The sequence below is a fragment of the Rhinatrema bivittatum genome, unplaced genomic scaffold (assembly GCF_901001135.1).
Source record: "Rhinatrema bivittatum unplaced genomic scaffold, aRhiBiv1.1, whole genome shotgun sequence".
Lineage (NCBI taxonomy): Eukaryota > Metazoa > Chordata > Amphibia > Gymnophiona > Rhinatrematidae > Rhinatrema > Rhinatrema bivittatum.
This window is the reverse complement of record NW_021820948.1, coordinates 72,665-93,556: the sequence shown is the minus strand read 5'-3', so window position 1 is coordinate 93,556 and position 20,892 is coordinate 72,665. Positions and strand designations below refer to the sequence as shown.

Below are 20,892 nucleotides of genomic sequence, written 5' to 3'. Positions count from 1 at the left end.
AATTTGCCCCTGCTGTTTCTCCCAATTAGTACACCTTTCTGTAGCATTTAGCCTAATTGGGTCTCTGCCAGGAGTTCCAAACTACATTTTTCAGCAACCCAGTGTTCCTGTCCCCTCTGGCTTTACAATCACTTAGCCAACTTTGGTTTACTATTTAGTTTTTCCCCTTGAAAGTGTCCCCCAGCCTTCTGGAGTCTCAAATTCTCCTGTCTCTAGGCTTCAGTGTGTGAATCCCCTGCTTCATCAAAATAGATAGATATATATGCAGATATGATATATACATTGTCTATACTGTATCTCTGCTTAAAGAGAGATGGTATTTTGGCCAGCAGATCTGAATATGACATTTTCAGTAGTGTGCACACAAAACAGACTATTTGGAAGCATAAGAAACACAAACAAGTTGACATTGAAGATTTGCCACCTGTAACTGCATAGCAGCCTGTTGCCCGTTGCTAAACAGGAAGCAAAGCCATAAGTGAGTTGCTGACTTCATAGAACTTTTGGGAGTTTCAGGTATACTTTAACACAACCCAAAAAGCATTCACCACCTCCCCCCACCCATAATGGAAGTGTATGCACATAAGTGTCATACATTTTAGGTGAAAGTCAATCCACATTGCAGGCATAGAGCAGAGTTATATCTATTTTTTTTTTAATTAAATGTAGGTATTAGTATTTCAGCATCTTTCATGCTCATACCTTCTTGCCTTTCTTGAAGAAAATGAATGTTGGCACGGATGAGATTTTCCAGGCTTCTGCTAGATCCTATAAATGAGATACATAGGGTGAGTAAGAGAAAGCAATCCAGTGCTCTGCAGGTTCTGTTGCTGAAGCCACCATGCCCCAGTGTCAGTGCCCCTGGATGTAGTCTGACAGATTTAGGATTTTTGCTGCCCCCCTCCCACCCCAATATAAAAGGTCAGACAACAGGGAGCAGAAGGTGTAAAGCACAGCCCCATGGCTTCCTGCTCAGAAGTCCTCTGGAAACGTTTGATGAAGCACATTAATTTTAGTGTGTAAAATGAATGCTGGAAGTGTTGGAAAAATGACTAACATTGTTGTATGTAAGTTTTCTTTTAGTAGAGGAGGAAAAAAAAATGATCTCAGGTATCAGTACAGGATGGGGAAAATAAAGAAGACGACTTGGAATGGGGTGATGAGAGTATGGGAAGTCTCAATCTTACAGTTTTGGAAAGCTGCTATTGTAAAGGAGTTTTGCTTTTTCCTCTTCTCATGAACTAAGGGGAGTGGAGACCTCTGGCTGTTTCTCTATGCCACTCTCCCTCAGTTGCAGCTACAGTGAAAGGGTTTGGCTGCCTTCATTTTCTTCACTCTTAAGTCATAGCTCCACACCATTGGTGATCCCCTTGCAAAGAGTCACTGGTAAATAAATCCCTGAAGTTTGCTTGCTGATCCAGCTGCAGAGCATCTTACATTGGGAATGGTAGTAATGAGGGCCATTTTCAAGAGGTATTCTATGGGTAAATAATCTTTACCACCCAAACTGGCTTGTTGCAAAATTGTCTGCCTATAGCCCGAATACTCCTACATTTATCAAGACTGAGGGCAGACATTCCCAGGGTCAGGATTTGATCTGCATGCCAACTTTTGGTAAAAAGTTTCAGATTATCCCAATTACATCTTAATTTGTGTGCAGGATGGTTAGTGGGATTGTTTTCAAGTTGAACTTAGGCACTTATGAAAGCTGTAGTAACTTATGCAAGTCTTTCCTGGTACATGCATGAGGGTTCTTACAGAAATACCCCCTAAACATATGTCTTTACATCAGATGCTCAAAGCAAAACAATTAAGTCAAGAATAGAGATATTTGTATGGATATATTACACAGGGTAGGGTGAAGCAGTGTGCTACTTTGACATAGCACAAAAATATTCCCCATATGACTATTCATGTGAAGTGTTTCATACCTAAACACCATAATCTACAGCAGAAAGTTTCCTGCTCTGGCCAGCACCATATCCACTTATTCAGGATGTCTTACAGCAGTGTTTCTCAACTTTGTTGTACCAGGAACTGGCTAGCTACCTTAAATTGACCAGGTACAAGGCTCACCCATTAAAGTGACCAGCAAGGATTCCCCCCCCCCCCCAACCCCTCAAATACAGACCAATACTGGGGATGTGAGTCAGGGCTTCAGACTATTGAAAATAGTCAGAAATCAGGGGCTCCCGGTGGGGAGGGTGGGAAAAATGGCACAAAGATAACCCCTAAACCCACCCCGACCCTTTAAAAAAAAACTTGCTTCCCCCAAAAATGTTTTACAGGTACCTGGTGGTCCAGTGGGGGTCCTGGGAGCCATCTCCTGCTATGTCGGCTGCCACTAATCAAAATGGCGCCGATTGTCCTTTGCCCTTACCATGTGACAGGGGCATCCGTGCCATCCAGCGCTCCCTCCATGTGACAGGGGCATCCGTGCCATCCAGCGCTCCCTCCATGTGACAGGGGTATGCGTGCCATCCAGCGCTCCTTCCATGTGACAGGGGCATCCGTGCCATCCAGCGCTCCCTCCATGTGACAGGGGCATCCGTGCCATCCAGCGCTCCCTCCATGTGACAGGGGCATCCGTGCCATCCAGCGCTCCCATGTGACAGGGTATCCGTGCCATCCAGCGCTCCCATGTGACAGGGTATCCGTGCCATCCAGCGCTCCCTCCATGTGACAGGGTATGCGTGCCATCCAGCGCTCCCTCCATGTGACAGGGTATGCGTGCCATCCAGCGCCCCCTCCATGTTACAGGGTATGCGTGCCATCCAGCGCTCCCTCCATGTGACAGGGGCACCATTTTGATTAGTGGCAGCTGACGGCCCGGGAGTGGGAGATCGCTCCCGGGACCCCCACTGGACCACCAGGTACCTGTAAAATGTTTGGGGGGGGGTGGGTGTTTGTCGGCTCAGGTCCGATGAAAAAACCCACATGTGAATCGGAACCCAAACCAATTCTGGTTCCAATTCACATCTCTAACCAATACCAAACTGGGAAAGAGGGGAGCCCCCTCCAATCCCATATAAAGAAAAAAAAGGCTTCTTTTATACCGATTTCAGGTTTAAAATGTCTGGCTCTCCCTCCCCTCAACCATTTTTCCCCTCTGTTTTGGGTTGGGTTTTTTTTAGTTAAATACTTGGCTCTCCCTTCCTCTAATCCTGGCCATCTTTTTTACACCCCCCCCCCAACAACACCATGATGGCATGAGATGTGCATGCCCTGCACACTCGCCCCTTCTCCCAGCGATCTTGTCTGGCAGGTTTATGGTCTAAAGAGACTCCAGCTTAATAGCAGCTGTCAGAGGACCCTAGATTATGCCTCATCTCTCTATCAAGCAACTACGTTTGTCCAACTTAAGTAGAAGCAAAGAAAATAAAAAAAAAAAAAAAAAAAAAAAAAAAAAAAAAAAAAGAGAAACTGTAGATCTTGTTTCTATTGAAAGAAAAGAATTAGAAATCTCATGGCAATGGCCTCTGTTTTTGTAAAGCTTACATGGGGCTATTTCTTGTTTCTCATTAATAGGTTATATAACCAATCAAATGCATTATTGACAAGCTTCCTTTCACCACATTTTTTTCCTAATATACAATTTTGTCCAATCATGGATCTAATCAAGATCTGTACCCAATTGCTTATTGCCCCATGTTCCGAAGTAACACCCCCTTCTTCATTATGGACTTCAGTCATTTCATGCAATACTGTGTCATACTTTCATGTTTTTCCACAATACAAGGTTGTTTTAGGACCAGATCTAAAAATAAGCCTACTTCTAAGATAACAGCAACTTTGATGTTTTAATTCTTACTTGTTAAGCTTGCAAAAAATAAAAGTGGATGTATGTTCCACTATATAGTTGACCTATAAAAAAATGAGGCTTCGGGGAGGGGAGTGAGAATGGGCTACTTTCTATTCTAAATTCACACTACCTCTGCACAAGATCACACAGGCAGAGACAGCTAGAGGGTCACTTGTGCATGGCTATTGGCTCCTCTGCTTATGTGGGGTCCCACCAGCTACACTCCGCTTCTCGTCAAAGCAGTCCTCTGATGGCCTCAGGATCTCTATCCACCATACTATGCAGAATGATCATGGCCTGCTCTGGCAGTCTTTTCTTAACTCCCCCAGCCATTTTTCTGGTACCCAAGTCTTGGCCAGGTGTCTGTCATCGCTGCAACTTTTTTTTTTAAAGCAAAGTTATCCTACCAAAAGAAACACACACACCCAATAAGAGGGGAGGGGAGAAGAGAGAAACAAGAGTCCCACACCCCGGATAAACATGCACATCTCAGGTGGGCAATTTTATAAAACCCATTTGTCCAGAATGGTTTGAAAATTACCTCCATAAATAAGTTTCCAAGAGAGGACCTCAACTTTTCTCCCTGCCACTTAAGCTGTGGGAACCTCCTCCCTCTCAATGGGCAGAACATTAATGAAACCAGGGTTCAAATCCCACTTGGGCAAGCCATTCTCTCCCTTTGCTTCAGATAACCACAGATCATAAGCTCTCTGCCCCTCCACAAATACGACAGAAAAGGTAACAAAACACCATGGTAACTGTAGCATTTAATAAACTTACCCCCACTTCATCCACATCAACTTTAAGGAACATACTTCTGTATACTGTTTGCATAATGCCTAAAAAGAAAAACATTTGAAACATGAGTTGGAAATCTGAATGCTTCAGGAGCATTTTAAACAGTTGAAACAAAGCAATAACTTAGGTTTTGGCAGAAACCTTGTATCTTCAGTTACAGCTCTGGCTTCTGCCATTAAAAAGAAATGGCAAAGTCTCAGACCACCTATGAGTTATATGAATGAGAGAACCCAGGAAGCAACAAGCAAGTCTTCCTTATCCTAACCCTTTCCATGCACTCCCTCCAGCTGATAAGTAGACGTATTTTGGTTTATATTTCTGATGAATGGAGAGCTCCTAAATGGTGTCACATTAACAGCAGTGGAAACAGAAGTCTCATTTATCCTCAGCAGAGTACCAGATGGAGAGTGACAATGCAAGCCCACACACTGGCCCCCTGACCCTTCTCTGAAGGGATACTTCTAAGGGTAAGAGGGTAATTTGATTATTGTGCTTACTCACTGCCAACACAAGTGCCACTTCCTGTCAGTTGTGCTGATGGCTTAGTGATCTGGACACCTGACCAGGGGGGGGGGGGGGGGGGGGGGGGGGGGGGGGAGGGAACAGGGCTGAGACCACCACCTGATTTCCTGTTGGTGCCCACACAACTTTACAGATTCACGTGATGCTTTCCGTCACTGCTGACGGAAATGTGATTTGCAAAAGGCTCTGCATTTCTCTGCCAGTCTCTAGAATCAGCTGATGCCATGATGCATCTTTCTATGGTGCCAAACAGGGACAGACCATAGGAAGCATGCATCATTTGAGAAGATAGCCACTTTCCAGACAGGACAAAATGGAGAAAGACTATAGTAGGCAGAAATAGAACAAATAGCATGCAACAAATCCAGTAAGAGAATAAGCCAGGGGTCCCCAAACTTACGGCCTGTGGGCCACATGCGGCCCCCGCCGCACTTCCGAAGGGGCACATCTTCCATTGGTGGTCAGTGAGAGGAGCACAGGATGCATCCACATCCTGGGCTCCTGGAGTTACTGTATGTGGCGGCGCTGCAAAGCACGGTGTCGCTCATGCTACAGTACTACTTCCGGTGACGTCGGATGCACACGTCATGGCTCGGAAGTGCGAATATGATGCACATCTGGTCTGCGATGTGGCGCCCCACATCACCGCCACCAGTGTGAGCCTGAGGTAAAAGTGGAGTTCCACCACTATGGCCACTGGTGAGGCTGAAATGTGGACTGGGAAGGCTGCATTGATGGGCAGTGCAGTCTGTATGCCTCTGTGTGGGCAAAATTCTTGTTGGTATATGGTTTTTGTAGGGCTGTATATATCTATTGGTATTTTTACTAATAGCAATTTTGAATCCCTAGGAAAACAATGATGTCAAGAAAGAAAAATGGACTCTGAATGTAGAATATTCAAAGAACAGTGGACTTTATGATTACTTTTTTTCATGCAAGTACAAGGAAAGAGCTGTGTATTTGAACACAGCCATTATATTCTGGCATATCAAAGAATACAATTTGCGTTGACACTATCAAACTCAATATAAAGATAAATGATTGTTGGTCGGAGATGTGAGAAAAGATAATTAAAACTGAAAACACATTGACAACTCAGCAAAATACTTTTGTGAAACAGAAGCAGCTAAATATTTCATCACTGCGAGCGAGTTTTCAAGTTGCCAAGCTAATAGCGTGCATGGCAGACCATTTGTGGAGGAGACTTGTTAAAGAGTGCCTTCTTTCTGTTGCCAAATGAGATGTGTCCAGAAAAGGCAGACTTTAGTCCAGTTAGTCTTTCAGAATCTACAATTACACGAAGGATGACGAAGTGGGAGACAATTTGCATCAGCATTTGCAAAACTCTGCAGAAAAAACTTTCCTATTTTTCCTTGGCACTCGACGAGAGCAATGATGTTCGTGATTCTGCCACAACTTCTAATTTTTATTCGTGGGGCGAATGCCAATTTCGAAGTCACAGAAGAGCTTGCTGCAACTGCAAAGTAGAGGACACAGCTACAGGAGAGGATTATCTATGAAAAGGGTTTCCCCAAAATGTGAAGGATTTGGAGTTGGACTGGGCTAAACTAGCCAGTGTGACAACTGATGGTGCTCTAGCATGGTGGGGCCCAAGAAAGGAGTAATGCTTGCATTAACCAAGAGATGGACAAACGTAACCATTTTCATCCAATAGCCATACACTGCCTCATCCACCAACAAGCGCTATGTAGTAAATCACTGAAGTGGGACGGTTATGAAAATTGTTGGTATCTTGTGTTCACTTTCCCTTCGCGCTAATGCACTAAACCACAATTTCAGGAATTTCTGTCTGAGCTACATGTTTGCCTATGAAGATGTTCTGTACCACACAGAAGTCCGTTGGCTTGAGTTTTGAGACAAAGTTGCAAAAGGTAGTGCCAATTCAGATTTAAAGAGCTTCATCTCCATGAACAGGACATACAGCTTTTCCGTAACCCATTTTCTATTGACATTGAAAGTGGATACAATTTACCAAATGGAACTGGCTGAACTGCAGAATTGTTGACTCTGAAAGATTGCATTCAAGTCAAGCAGCTTGCCTAATTTCTATGCATCTCTCCCCTCTGAGACATATCCTAATCTCAGGAACCATGCACTCAAAATGGCAACCATCTTTGGCAGCACTTATGTCCGTGAACAGACTTTTTCCCCAGAATGAAACATCTGAATCTCCAACCAGATCTAGACTAACTGATGCACACTTGCATCACTTGTTACGGCTAGCAGTGACAAATATGGAACCGGACATTGACCATCTCATTAGCCAAAAGCAGGCCCATAGTTCCCATTGAAATACTGGTCAGTTTGTTGATTTAAATTTACAATACTTAAAATAAAGAACAAGTATTTGTTCCCATTTTGTTTACTTTAAAATAAGATATGTGCAGTGTGGCATAGGGATTTGGTCAGTTTTTTTTTATAGTCCGGCCCTCTAACGGTCTGAGGGACAGTGAACTGGCCCCCTGTGTAAAAAGTTTGGGGACCCCTGGAATAAGCCATAAAAGACTTACTACAACCTGATGCTGGACTGTATCCCATGATCAAAATGTTTTGTGCTGTTGTGGTCTTAGTACCTGATGGGTGGGCAGATCCCACCCATGGATTGATCAGAATGTGGTTAACACCTTGCCTTTTCCAAAAAAAGGCTGGTTGCAGGAAGAGGCAGCCTTGATTGGTAGCCACAGGTGAGACAGTTAAGGCTCTAGAGCAGGGGTGGGCAATTCCGGGCCGCAAACCGGTCGGGTTTTCAAGATATCCCTAATGAATATGCACGAGAGATTTGCATGCACTCTGCCTCAGTCATATGTAAAATCATTTTCATGCATATTCATTAGGGATATCTTGAAAACCCGACCGGTTTGCGGCCCTCGAGGCCCGGAATTGCCCACCCCTGCTCTAGAGGATCTTTTCCATGGTGGGAGGGTCTTGGAAAAATGTCCCATCAATCATGCTGGGAGAGGTCAGGATGCTTCAGTGGAAGTGCTGTGAAAGTCTACACCACCTTGTTAAGCTTCCCCGATGCTGTAATGTTGGAAAGAACTATAAAAAGGCAGATGAGGTTTATACTTCTGGCATCACTGTTAGCATATAGTACCATCAGAGCAATGCTAGATGCCAAAAGAACAGTAAGTCTCTACTGCCTCCAGGCTTGGGGGGGGGGGGGGGTGTCCTGGTACCCCAAATTCTGTATCTCATGGGGGAAAATTGTTGGGCCCTCTGCATTAAACTAAACTGACAGGCAATATTCAGTAACATAGCCAGTGCAAAGTTACCCAGAATGGATAAAAAGAAAAAAAACAAAACCCTTAGCCATGTGTATCCAGTGAAGCAATCGTCTGGATACATTATCCAGTTGACTTTTCTGCTCCCCTGCTTACTCAATGTTACTTATTTTTGGGATTGTTTTTCCTCTAGTATTTTCCTCCTGGCAAGGTAACTGTGGCTTCTGCTCTGGCCCATGATAGTAGTTCCTCTTTTTAACTTGCAGTAGAGTAGAGTTTGCAGCTGGGCTAGAGCTGCAGCTCATGTCCTTTGAGGCCCAGAATCTAATTTTAATCTCCAGAGCATGCAGGCAGCTGGGATTCTTCTTCCCCAGTTAAGTAGACCGTCAGTTTTGAAAACTGAATTTAGTCCTGGTGCTGGATGGACAGTACTGGAAATTGACATTTTTATCCACAGTACAAGCTTCTTTAATGTGTCCCATTCTCTCTGGAGGGACCACCTCCAAGGATGAAATGTTCATTCAGACTCCATGCCTGTGCAGTCCCTGGCTATTCTGCTGAGCATGCCAACAACGGGGATTATTAGAATCAAAGTTGTAGTGGTGCCTATCCACTAGAAACTGAATGAAGGCAACCAGCTCATTTCACCTAGTTTGCCAAACAGCTTTAAGATAGGTTGGTGGTGACAAAGTCAATACTAGATCAGGTTTGAACTAGTGGCATAAATGCAAGTAGTTCTTAAACTCTATGCAGTTCCTGTCAGCCATCCAGTATCACTAAAAAGTACTTTACCTTTTCACTTAAGCAACCAGGAACAAAATAAGTGTGCTACTAGCCCATGCCTCTTGATAATGAAATCCACATTTAGCAGGGTTCTAAATAAATGAAGGTTCTAAACAGAGCTGTGAAATTAAGTTTTGACATAATAAGTAGGAGGTTATCCATATAGTGAGATTTTGAGATACCTGACATCAAGGAGTTTAAGTGTTTAGAAAGGAAAGACATCCATCACAATCTGACCCCAAGGGAACATTTGTCATCTATGGAACCATTATAGGCAAGACTGTCCAGTTCTTCCCCCCCCCCCCCCCCCCCCCCCCCCCATCTTTTAGATTGTGGTGATATAACATCTACTTCAGAATAAGAACTGGATATTACAGGGGCCTATGTTAAAGTTGCTAACCAGTTCCAGGTTTTCAGGACAGGTTGATCCAGTCCTGTTTTACCCCATTGCATGCTGAGACTTATTCTGATTTTTGTTTTCTGAGGGAATGCAATAGGTAAAAGACTAAGGTACTTGTGTGCAGGGAGTAAAACCAGGACTGGATGAACCTGTACTGAAAGTCTGGAACCAGTCGGCAACCCTGGGCTAAATGGAGGAGAGGTAGGGGGTTAATCTCTAAACTGTTATGTATTAAAGGATTTCTAGATGAGAGTGGGAAGATCTATGGGAGGTATTTACCAATGCCTACATCCCAAACGACTTAGTAAAACAGAATTGCCTGTTTGAGAAAATGTGTTCAGGTGAGATCAGTTTTCCCATTCATGGTGGAAAAGCACAACAGTCCAGATTTGACAAAATACATACCAGTGTCAAAGATACAGAAAAATGTCATACTTATTCCCCATTCTGTGTCTGTGGGGAAGAAAGCTTGGTGAACCAGGCCCTTTGTTGCCTAAGGAGCTGAGACACTCCTCTAAAGTCAAAACCAAAGCATGAATCGCTTTAGACAAGGCACAGTGCTCAAACTCAGGGCCCATGACTGAAGGGTTTCCAGAAGAAACTGATGCATGGTCCCCAGCTGAGAACTGTTTGTGCAGTGACCAGGCTACAAAGCGGGGAGGAGATACTAGAGCAGTTATGAATAAAGGGTCTTGGCACTGGGATTCTCAGTGCTCATTCTGACTGAGCTGGAAGCTGCTTGTGAAAATTATGTTTCCCCTCATTTCGCTGGATTGTCCTATATAAAATCTTTAACTATAGCTCCCTAATGTGCATCTGTGTTTAGATTCCCCACATATTGTAATTTCATACCAGATGGAATCTCCTGCCAAAACCCAGGAAAAAGACTTTTAGGTAATGCCATCTCTGCTCCTTCCTTCAAGCTGTGGAACATCTATGAACTTTCCTGCTGTACAATCTGAGGTCAATATTCAGAGGGTTTGCCCAGTTAATTTTGGAGTTAGCTGGCCAAGCACGGAGGTTTGGAATTTTTTTCCCTACATAGACAATTTTATCTAGTCAAATCTTTAGCCACACAAATGTATCCATGTAAAATGAAACTGTGCTGTGGAGCTTCAAAACTTATCCATGTAAGTGTGGCTGGATATAAACAGGCCTAAAGTTATGCAGGTATATATGTGCACGTGTTTCAAACTAGTTAGGAAAACTAGACAAAATGGGGCCAATTTAATTCTGGGCTCCCCAGAACAAAAAAAAAAAAAAAAAAAAAAAGTTACCAGTTGAGCCTAGGCCCAAGGCCAGAGCTTCACCTAGGGAAGTGACCCAAGACAGATGTCATAGCCTATACCAGAGCACACCAGGTCCTCTAGCTAGACCAAGGCCTTACCTAATAGAGATTAGGTTTTTTTTGTATCTGACGCTTCGGAGTAAGTTTGTTTTTTGGAAAAAATGGGGCACAAACTGGCCCAAAAAATGATGTGGGAAAAAGTTCAAAAAACCACCCCAAGCATTAAAATTCACTTTAATACATTACAACACCCATCCCACCATCCCAATCCCTCCCCAAGACGTTAACATCCCTGGTGGTCCAGTGGGGTGCCGTGAGTGATCTCCCCATGCTGACTGTCGGGCCTGCCTCGATCAAAATGGCACAGATAACCTTGCCCATACATGTCACAGGGGCTACTGGTGCCATTGGTCAGCCCCTGTCACATGGCCATCTGTGCTCACAGAGGCCATGTGACAGGGGCTGACCAATGGCACCAGTAGCCCCTGTGACATGTATGGGCAAAGGTTATCTGTGCCATTTTGATCGAGGCAGGCCCGACAGTCAGCATGGGGAGATCACTCACGGCACCCCACTGGACCACCAGGGATGTTAAGTCTTGGGGTGGATTGGGATGGGTGTTGTTAATGTATTAAAGTGAATTTTAATGCTTGGGGTATTTTTTTTATTTAAAAAAAGTGTCCCCTCCCCCTGTACAAACCTGAAAAACTAATTTTCCTCGTAGTTCGGGGAAAATCAGTCTCAGGGTTTGGGCCCCCGACCCATGACGAATTAGGCAATTGTTGAAATTTCCTTATTCGTGAAAAACGAACACACATCTCTATTACCTAACCCCTAGGCTGCGGCCCAACACAGGTACCATGGCCCACGCACAACACCAGGGTCTCTGCCTGTGCAAACATTTTGCAGGGGGTTGTAAATTTGAAACCCACTTACCAATGGAGTGGCCAAGCACAACTCTCAACCCAAAGCCCAGGCACAGGTTGTCAGAGCCCAGCCTAGAGCCTAGTCCTGATGCTGGGTTTTGCCACCTGAGCCTTGACCTAGGTCAAGGCTCAACACTAGGGTCCAGCCTAGAGGCCAGTTCCAGGCCTCAGAGTCCTCCGTCTCTCTTCTTGAAGTGACACCATATCTTAGTGATGTGCCAGAGTAAGCTTCACACATCCTCCTCACTGGAGGGTACTATTTTGCTGTACGGCAAGCTATACAGCCAGCCACACAGTGAAATAGTGCCCTCTGAGGCGGATGCACCAGAGTTTATTTACTTTGCTGCTTTCCTAGTGGACAGCATCATTTAAATAAGACAAGACTGAAGAATCCAAGGCCTGGGCCCTGTGCTTGGTCACAGGCTTAAGGTGAGGCCCAAGAGTCAGAACCTGGCCTCTGGGCAGAGCCCTGATGTTGGGCCTGGGACCATTCCCCCAAGCACCATGACTTAGCATCTGGGCATGTTCCAGGCTTAAGTGTAGGCCAAGGCCCAATCATTGGAACCCAAATTAAAGGCAGAGTCCTTAGTCTGGGCTCTGGCATTGGTCAAGTCCAAGGAGTTCGTACCCAGCAAAGGCTGAAGCAGAGGCCCAGACATCCAGCCTATGGCAAGGTATGAGGACCAAGCCTTGGCCTTGTGTATGGCCTAGGTACAGGTTGCCATAATCTATTGCAGCCTAGGTCTCTTGAAGCATAAGGCTTCAGCCTGGGTCTAGAATCCCCAGCACATACCCTCCCAGACTGGGTAAGGAGGATCCTGACCCCAGAATGTTTCCAGATAGGAGGGATTGTGTTGAGACTGAAAGCCTTGAGAAGCATGGTGTATTTTTTTTTTACCCCTGCACAACCCTAAAATACAATGGTTCTTTTAGCCAGATAAGTACTGCTGACTATCTAGATAAAGTTATTTGTAAGCTTACCCTCTGTGGCATTTTGAATATGGACCTCTGACAAGCAGCCTATTACTAATTCCTTCTCAAATGTTATGTTACAGCTCAGGAACATTAAAATGAAGTTATCTATACACAATCTGCTCAGTATACTATTTTGTGTGTTTTACAAAGAAAAATCAGACACTAGAATTGTAACTAAATTTCAAAACTATGGGTTCTTTTTATATTAGTTTCCAGTCAGTAGCACAAGTTCTTCTGGGAACATAGCATGTAAATGCACATACCCTACTGATTTAATATTGTCTTTCCTTGAAATCAGATTATGAAACAGACACCTTGATTTGTTTCTCTTCATTTCTCTGCAAATTCTACAGTGAAAAAAAGGATGGCATACTAGTTTAGACAATATTCACATTTTTCCCTAAAATCTTTCCAACTTACTTCATAATATGGAGCAATCTTTTTGCACGGTCCACACCATGAAGCTGTGAAGTCTGTCACTACAAGTTTGTCAGACTCAATTAGTTGGTCAAACTCCTCCTGTAAACATAAATGCCAGAAGTTGTAGATCAGTTACAGTACACAGGAATATAACATGAGAAATGCCATACTGGGTCAAACAGGGTCCAAGCAGCTCAGTATCCTGTTTTCAGTAGTGCCAATCCAGGTCACAAGTACCAGAAAGATCAAACCATGAATAGATCCCATGTTGCTATCATAGCAAGCAAATCAGAAAAGCCAAGAAAAAGAGAAAAATGGTAGTTTGAGTTGAAAAGCTTCCATCTTCAGAAATAAAATCCAGAAGGGGTGTAGGGCAAAAAGAATGAACCAAACAAAAAAAAAAAAGTTGAATTTTGGGACAGAGAGAAAGTCACATTCCAATTAGTTTTCAGAATTTATGCAATCTCACCCCTAAAATTTGATTTTATGGAATCAACATTTCTGTGCACAAAAGTGTTACACAAACTTCCAAAGAATAAATGAATGCACATCCCTAAATTCCTGGTGTTTGTCATGTTTGAGCCACTGTTTTCAGGCGAATGGACCCTCCTTTCTCTCTCCTGTATTATCAGTCTGAGTGCCTTCATATTTACCATTTCCATACCATAGCTGCACCCTCTGCTGATCCTCCCAGGTAGTCAACTCCTTTAGAGCCTTATCAATTAGCATTTACCAAACTTTTTCCAGGCATCTGGAATACTCTACTCTGTAGGTCTTATCCATGGCAAAGGTCAAACAATAGGGAAACCTCACCTGCTTTTAATGCTCTCCTTTTTTAGAATTGATACTAACTCCTTCACCTCTTTCTAGAGCACAATGCCAAGAGATCATTGTGAATCTTTATATATATATGCCAAACAAAAAAAACCCAACTTTCTCTTAATTTTTGTAGGGATTTTCACTTCTGAAATGCATACAGGATTACATAATTTCTAGGATGCTCTCCGAATCTGGCTCTAGGAACCCTGTGGTTTTGAGCATTTCTTGTTACTCCAATTAATTTGATATTTGTAAATAAGATGTAAGCTATTACCGAAAGGAAAAAAAAATACAAATTGAACTCTAATATAAAACCAAAGAGCATGTTATTTTCCAATTTTCAGTGTATCCACAGGAGAGGGCTTCCAGGAAAAATACTAATATATAAATCTGAAAAGCTAAGCAGCAAATAGATATGACCAAATCACCTCCCATATAAAAATAAAGGAAAATAGACTATTGTTAGGGATGTGCATTTGTTTTTCCCCGAATTAGGCAATTTCATTGAAATTGCTTAATTCAGTATGGTTTGAGAGAACCAAAAAATGAATTTGACATTTCAAAAAAAAATCATTCTGGTTAGTGTGCACTAACCTGAAATAATCGGGGCCCCCAAAAAACCCCAAACCACGGGAAAATGAAATTCCTGTGGGGGCCCCCCCAAAACGATAGTAAAATCCGAAGCACATCTCTAAATACCTAAATAATGCAAACACTTGAGTTATGCTTTAATTACTTAAAGCCCTAAATACAGCTTCATGCTAGGGACTGAGCATTGAAAGAGCTGTTTTAGATGAAAAACAAAAAAAAAGACACATTATCTTTAATCAGAAATTGTATTTACGCTAAAGGGCCAAGATTTATGCAGATATTAGCAGAATAAAACTATTCAAAGTATTCAGAGGCAGGATCTTGCAGTGCTTTGAATAATTTATATTCAATCCAAAGTGGGCAAATAGAGTGGTTGGTTTGTCCAAGTTTAACTGTAGTTACAGGAATTCTCCCCTTGCATTTATGTTATCTGAAATGGTTCCCTTCTTCCAAGCTTTCCTGAACAATGTGAAGGTGATTTAAAATATATTCACATCTTGTGATTTGGACAGCATGGGAATGGCTCTTGCTGTCCAAGTTACCTTCCATAATACTCAGACTGGATAACATTACATAAAGTCTGACTGAACAACATCCTGATAAGTACAAAGATATCTTGAAGATACTTATAAAACGTGAATAATGGCGAGTCAGTAGTGTGGGGAATTATGAGCTTTGCTCCTGATGGCCAGCAGGCCATGTCAGGGGTTAACTAACTTCCCTTCTCTCTGACCTTTGCACTGAATGCAGCAAGACTAGTACATCTTAAATCTCTAGCTTATAATTAACCCTCACTGCCTAGGGAGAGGATACCTAGCTGCCACGTATTCAGCTGCAGGCAAAAAAGACACATATATAGTCTAGGCTTCAGCAGCCAATGAAATGATCTGTATGCACCCCCTGAGCCAATGGTCTAATGACACATCTGTATGCTATGGCCAGGAGAGCCAATGATATAATGACATGCCTGTATGCTATGGAGAGGGGAGCCAATGATGTGAGGGCACATTTGTATGCTATGGATGTATGTACAATAAAAAGGGACCCACGGGAGTGGTCAGCCCTTCCTTTTCCTTTTTGCCATGAATCCTGCCTGATGTGTCTTCATTGCTGCAACAAAGTAGATGTAATATATTTGCATTTTCAGAAAATTAGTGACCCCATCTTTGGCCAGGCCACTAACTTAATCACTGATTGGGCCATAAAAGTATTTAGCATCTCTTCAGGTCTGGAACCACTCCTAACTAGTTGACAGTTTTTCTCCAGGGCTGGGATTCTTAGGGGCTGGTGCAAAATAGTTGCGCTGAAAGCATGCCTTGTGTTCACAGTGCCTTTCATAATATGCCCCAGGCCCTTCTCCCGGGGGTGCGATGCAATATTTAGGATTAGGGCTCACGCTGTCAAGGAGGCGCTAGGGGTGTGCAGAGGTCTGCTGGTTAAGAAAACCAAATGCTGAATGTGTGTCCTGTTTCCTAACCAGTGTCTTAACCCCTGCATGTGCACTGAATTTATCAGCATCCATTCTCAGAACCTGACTACTGGCACCAGAAGGAGTGTATAAATCAATATTAAACGTGTCTGGCACTTAATTTATTCACTCTACCTATTGCTGAACGGTCCCTTTACTGTCACATGTCAGTGAAAGGGCCAATCACCTTTCAGAAGGCTGTCCTGAAAGGTGATTGGCCCTTTCACTGACATGTGACAGTAAAGGGACCGTTCAGCAATAGGTAGAGTGAATAAATTAAGTGCCAGACACGTTTAATATTGATTTATACACTCCTTCTGGTGCCAGTAGTCAGGTTCTGAGAATGGATGTTGATAAATTCAGTGTCTATTTTCTTCACCCCTGCCAGAGTGGGTTTTGGTTTTTTTTTTAAGTTGAGTTGTTCCTTCTACTTAATATCCCAATGATATTAAGTAGGAGGCAGTACAGAAAAGCAGTTCTATGCTAGTTTTAGTAGCACTCAGCAATTAACACCTGCTCTGGGCAAGCATTAATTTCTGATTGCTAAAGTGTCCTAGATGCATTTTTTTTTTGCATAGGGAGTAAATAGCTAATAGCCTCATTCTCATGCTATGAGCACTTAAGTTTCACTCCACATTGGACATGCATTGTAGAAGCACTAATCCCCTTAAGGTACAAGGAGATTAGTTAGTGCCTTTACAACCCACGTCCAACTGTGGGTTATACAGTGTGCTGCACTAAGCACACTATGGCATTGGCCCCTTTGTTAGTGGGAGCAAAAATTTAGCTTTCAGGACCTGGTGTGAAAAGGGTGACTTTTTAGCTTTCCCTTCACTGTGTGAATTTTAAGTACCAAAAGCCACTGATTGATTATCCAAAATAAAGTCTTTACTAATGGATAAGTTGGTGCAATATAGTGCAATTAACTCAGTCCTCAGCACCACAAATGTACTCTTAAATAACAGTTTTTCCCTCTGTGCACAGCAAAGAAGACACCCACCCTCCAAAGCTTGGCTAAATGGATTTCCCAGGATTTCCAATACCAGCAAATAAGGACGCAACAGTCTATGGAGAGTTAAACATCCTCCCCCCCCCCCCCTCCCTCCAGAGGTGACTACTCCAGACGAAGTCCTCAAAATTAGGTGATTTTTCTTTCAAATCCCTGATGAGAGGGATGCTCTGGACAAGCAGCTTTTAATGTTCCCCAGAAGGTAGGAAGAAGGAAACACTCTCCTGGGATCTTCAAAATAAAAATCTTCATCCCAAAATGAACACTGGAGTTTGTTCCTTGCTTCAGGTCACCGTATCCCCTCCCTCCTCGAGTACAGAGGGGCAGGTCTTCCCTACCTTGGGCAGCCCAGAAACAGGGTTCTCCATGCCCTGGACACAGGAGATACCAGGGGAAGTGTCACAAGGCTCCTATCAGGAAAATGCAAAGTCCACCCTCCCCCAAAAAAGCCCAAATGAAAGCCTCAGCCAGCTAGTTGATGGACTAGTAGGAACCACCTCCTGACCCTGCTTGGTATCCCCAGGCAGAGTTTGCCTGGATCCTCCAAGGTGGCCTGAAAATTCAATGAAACAATCTTTACTACCACCTAACTCCAATAATCTAAAGGCACTGCCCACAGAATTTCAGTAGAGAGCTGCTTATAAAACCTATCCAGGACGACGGGCATTCCAACACTCTCAGAGGGAGAAGCTGCCTATGAATTGCTCCTCTCCTATTCTTATCCCTAGCTAAGGGAGTTACTAAGGCCACCAACAGTAATGAGCCCAGAAGGGCCATTACACATTTGGCAAAGTTAAATCATGAGAAACTCCTGAGAAAGGAAGCAAAGTCCTTTTCTTGATTGCAAACTGGTTAACAGATAACAGGACTAAATGGTCAATTCTCACTGGAGAGAGGTAAACAGTGGAGTGCCTCAGAGACCAGTGATTAATCTACTAGATAAATGAAGCTTGACCGACGTGCCGCAAATGCGCAGTACGTTGGTCAGAACTTGCCAGTAACAAAAATGGTGCGGCAAGGTGCAGTAGCGGCGTGCGAGGGAGCTCCCCCGGAGATCTTCCGTCTGCGCCATCCGGAGGGGGAGGGAGGAGAGATGAGGGGTTAAGGAAATGGACTGAAAAAAAAAATGTTAAATGTAGCCCATTACGGGCTTAACTGCTAGTATTTTTATAAATTACCTGGAAAGGGCACTGAGCTAGGGATGTGAATCTTTGACGATTTAAAATATCATCCGATATATTTTAAATCAAAAATCGTTAGAGGCAATATTTAATAGGAATTCCCGATTTATCATCAAAAATCGTAAATCGGGGAAGGGGGGAAACCGGCACACTAAAACAACCCTAAAACCCACCCCTTTAAAATAAATCCCCCACCCTCCCGAACCCCCCCCAAATGCCTTAAATTACCTGGGGTCCAGAGGGGGGGGTCCCAGTGTGATCTTTTACTCTTGGGCCTCCGGTGCGTTGTAGAAATTGTGCCGGCGCTATTTTGATTTTTGTCCCCCAACGTCAGGAGCGTAGGAGATCGCTCCCGGACCCCCAGGGACTTTTGGCCAGCTTGGGGGGGCCTCCTGACCCCCACAAGACTTGCCGGCCATACGGTGTATGGCCGGCACCATTTTGTACAGCAAAACGATGCGAGTGCAGGAGGTCGCTCCCGGACCCCTGCTGGACTTTGGGCAAGTCTTGTGGGGGTCAGGAGGCCCCCCCCCAAGCTGGCCAAAAGTCCCTGGGGGTCCAGGAGCGATCTCCTTCGCTCCTGACATCGGGGGACAAAAAACAAAATGGCGCCAGCGCCATTTCTACAACGCACCAGAGGCCCGAGAGTAAAAGATCACACTGGGACCCCCCCCTCTGGACCCCAGGTAATTTAAGGCATTTGGGGGGGGGGTTCGGGAGGGTGGGGGATTTATTTTAAAGGGGTGGGTTTTAGGGTTGTTTTAGTGCCGGTTTTCCCACCCTCCCCCGATTTACACGATATTTAAAAAAACAAAACCGCGACGATCCGATTCCCTCCCCCCCCCCCCCCCGCCGAAATCGATTGTTAAGACGATCGATCACACAATTCACATCTCTACACTGAGCAAGGAGATCAAATTTGCAGATGGCAATTTTACTTCTCAATGTCAGCAGAACTGGATCAGCTGGTCATATCAAAAGCCATAATCCAGAACTCTTGTAAAACCCATTTGGATAGAAATTTACAAGCATTTTGACTTTTGATATGACAAGCTGATCCAAGTCTGACACTGAGAAAATTGTACATATTTGCAGATAAAATAAAATAAGACATTGCCATTAAAATTAAGAGATGTGATTGTATTTAATCAGGACTGAGGATATGGAAAAAGGGCATAGTGATCAGTTGCCTCATGAGCCATTGCAATGTAGTGAGCCTGAAGAATGATGGTCTTACAAATTAAGTCATCCAAGGTATGTGATATTAAGCTGGAGTGTAAAGATTTTTTTTCTGCAATAAAAAAAAAAAGTTAGTGTGGAGGTTGTGATTTAAACTTTCTCTGTGACTGTTTCAATTAAGAGGGATTGGTTAGATTGACCTTTACTGTGTTCCACTGCTTCCTTTTGTCTATCTGGTCTGAGACATCACAGGAAGGAGAATGCTGCTACTCTGGTGTTTTATTCATGGTGCCCTGACCACCTAGGACTGATCTTCAGAATCAAAATATAAAGCATATATTAGTGACTTTGGAACCTTCAAGCTTTTTTGCCTCTGCTGGAGCAGACTGCCTGAAGCAGTTTCATCTGGTTTGAAGATCTTTGTTCTATTCACAGAAAAGCTGGTCAGCCCTGTCGTACATGGACCTCCTGAGGTGATCTACTAGACTACCTGCTATACCATGATCACAGAAGGACCCAGTAACCCAGACAGATTAGAACTAGCCTACACCACAAATATGTGCCATAATTATGAGAAATATAACTTAAGTCTGTGCAGAGAAGAGATCTTGTTGCACTGATACCTATAGTTAAGAATGATTAGGAACAGCTTTTAGCTTTGAAAGCAGTATGGTTGAGGTTAGAATGTTAGCATAAAGTACTGAAAACAAGAGCATCCTGGAAAGATGAAATTAGAATGGGGGGGATCTAAATATTCTGGAGATTTCACATTGTGCAGCTGCTTAACAACTAAAAGGCATCTTATGAGATCAATAAATCACAAAGTTATGACAGCTGAAAAGAACAGCAATTAGGGGAAAGAATGCTACAGAAGCAGAGATGCATTCCTCAAAAACAGGCTGCAGCACGATTTGCAGAATATGATTAAAGTCTCAGTTTGAGAGATCATATATAGAAACCAAAGTGCATCAGCCATTATTGATCATTACTAAGCTCCCATTAATTATGTATATGGCCGACTGGGCCTCACTATAGGTTAACATGGAAATGTCCAGCAATGGGAGGCTCCATCCCACCAGGAGGATCTTTCCCTGAAGTCTATACAGGCGACACCACAAGGCACGGGGGGGGGGGGGGGGGAGGAATGTGATGCCCATTAGAGGCAGCAAGGCTGTTTCTCTGAAAGGGGAAGGGAATTTGCTTTCCCCCCCCCCCCCCCAGAGAGAGAGAGGGTGTTTGCTTGCTTACTTGGCTCTGAATGGATTCCAGGAGGTGTCCTGAGAGTGATGTGTTAGAGGTCCACTTTTTAGATCAAAGGATAAACTGGATTGTCCAAACTGATTTTCTACAGCCAGATATTGTGACCAAAACTTTCTGCACAGGAGAAGAGAATTTTAAGGGAGAAAGACTAAGCCAAGCGGAGGTCCCAATTTTGCACCACTGTACTCATGCAAGAGGAACAGATTTTTGTATATAACTTTGTACTACT

The 20,892-nt window shown here is 43.6% G+C and overlaps 1 long non-coding RNA gene across 1 annotated transcript in view; it reads right to left on the bottom strand.

Moving 5' to 3' along the window:
* Positions 1 to 20,892, bottom strand: part of LOC115082323 — a 34,207-nt gene that overhangs the window by 1,789 nt on the left and 11,526 nt on the right. Inside the window, exons 2-4 of the long non-coding RNA XR_003854135.1 lie at positions 13,157 to 13,255; positions 4,583 to 4,641; positions 703 to 768 (exon numbers count right to left, since the gene is read on the bottom strand). This is a non-coding gene — a long non-coding RNA (uncharacterized LOC115082323). The remainder of the gene's footprint in view (positions 1 to 702; positions 769 to 4,582; positions 4,642 to 13,156; positions 13,256 to 20,892) is intronic.